This window comes from Epinephelus fuscoguttatus, linkage group LG6, assembly GCF_011397635.1.
Source record: "Epinephelus fuscoguttatus linkage group LG6, E.fuscoguttatus.final_Chr_v1".
Lineage (NCBI taxonomy): Eukaryota > Metazoa > Chordata > Actinopteri > Perciformes > Serranidae > Epinephelus > Epinephelus fuscoguttatus.
This window is the reverse complement of record NC_064757.1, coordinates 21,795,645-21,797,803: the sequence shown is the minus strand read 5'-3', so window position 1 is coordinate 21,797,803 and position 2,159 is coordinate 21,795,645.

The following is a 2,159-nucleotide window of genomic DNA, read 5'->3' as shown; positions in this document are numbered from 1 at the left end:
ATCACGTGACTACTCCACCTCTGTACGGAAAGCCAGAGAGGCCAAACTACATTTTCCGTAAACACACCCAAGTCACACCGGCAGTTTTCCGAAATGTACTGATGTCACAGATGATTTCCACACGTTAACTGCTGCATATAACATGATTCAAGAAGTCATACGCATTCATGAAGAAACAGATTTTATAAAAAAAAAAATACAAAACAAACAAAAACAAATACAGTCTTCCCTAGTTCAGAGTTGGTACAATGAACCTAAAAAAACCTTTGATCTGGTGTCAGAGTTGTTCACTCTGTTTTCAACTATGGTAATTATGCAAGAAAAATAGACTAACCCACAACTCCAAAAGTAGTCTGATTACATTGCAATTAATAATTTATCAATTATGTAAGGGTGAAGTCAGGTAATGTGGGACACTTCTGGGTAGATTACCAACTACCAATTAAGACTACCTTAAGTTTTACTTTTAAAAGTTGTTATGTACCTCTGTTATATATCTGTAAAGAAAATATGTTACCATGTAAAATAATTTAGAAACTTTGGACCTTAAAAGACATAGAACCTCTACCTCACTGCGATGATATGTTCAGGTGAAAGGGGACATCTGATAAGGTAAAAAGGGACAGATATGTTTATATATATGATTAAATCAATGTATCAGTTCAGTCATTAATTCAATAAATCATCAACTATTTATTAAAAAAGACTGTCCAACTTTTCTGCCACATTTTCCCTGTTCTTTCACTGCCTGTGTCCTTGGTACTGTATTGTCTACAACAGACATGTGTGTGTGTGTCACTTGCATGTAACATTGATGGGTGACATGGACTTACTGTATCATCTTTAATATTTTTAAGTGACAGAAATAGGCTACTAAAAATGTCACCCGAAAATGGTAGCCTAAAAACACGCTGGTTTCACTTAAGAAAAATGTCCTATTTTACCTGAATGCATTAACTCCTCACTCAAAACCCTCTCCCATAAAATGTTAAGTATATTGTAAAAAAAAAAAAAAAGGTTTGTAAGTAAAACTAATAAAATGCAGCATCCTACAACCATTGTTGTTGTTGTAATTTTACTGTTTTAACTGCAGCATTCTTGCAGAAAATCGAAACAGAAACAGAAAATCAACATCCCACGTGGCTTTCCTGGCAAGTTCTGGGGCCAGTAATTTTTTGACTCTTTGCTCTGCCTTATCTCAAAGCAATAAAAAATTTTTCATGAAAAGGACATTTGTTGAAACAATGCAATAATATATTCAGCGACTTACTGCTAATATTTAAAGATCCCAAGATGTACAACCTTATTTGTTCCATTTTAACTGATATCTCAAATAGCCTGACTTTACTCTAGCTTAATAAGTTGCACTTTTAAAAGTTTCTTACCATTTCCAGAAGTGTTCTCAATGCATGCACAGGCAGACCATGATTCACAGAAAAATATTTATTTACAAATGTATATTACAGTGATCTTAAAAAAACATCTTCCCTTTAAAATTCATTTACTGGCACCTCTCAACTAGACACCAAAACAATAATCAAATGCTCTATCCTGTTTGCATTTTATGACAAGGAACACAGTAAGTGCTGGTTCATAGCTGCAGTTGGTGTTACCAGCCATCTCCTATCTGACATTATCAAATGAATGTGTGTCACAATCACAACAGACTCTCTGTCTCATAGCATCCAGCCAACACGTCATCACACATGTCACACAGTCAGTCAGTGAGTGAATCGCCCTGACATGTCAGTTCTATTTAGGAACTGGAGACACCAGATGACATGCTAGACAGAAAGGGAGAAAGAGAAAGAGAGAGAGAGTGAGGCATGGAGAAGTACTGAGTCCTCTGGTAGATGACATAGTTCACTGGCTAAATATAGCTTCTTAAAACCTCTGTATTTTAAGTTACAGGTGAAATTGTGTATCATAACACTTTTATAATGCACAACATAATTGAACATATACATAAGATAAGGCAGTGATGTAGGGAGCTCTTCATACAAAAATAATAAACTACATTTTCTACAAATGGATTTAAAGTATCACTTCACCCACAAAATCCTCAGCTGTATCTCAGTAAGTCATGCTGTGTTGAATTTGTGAAGAAGACTTTGTTTTTCTCTTGTGCCTCCACGGAAAATGCAACATCCCTTCTTCAC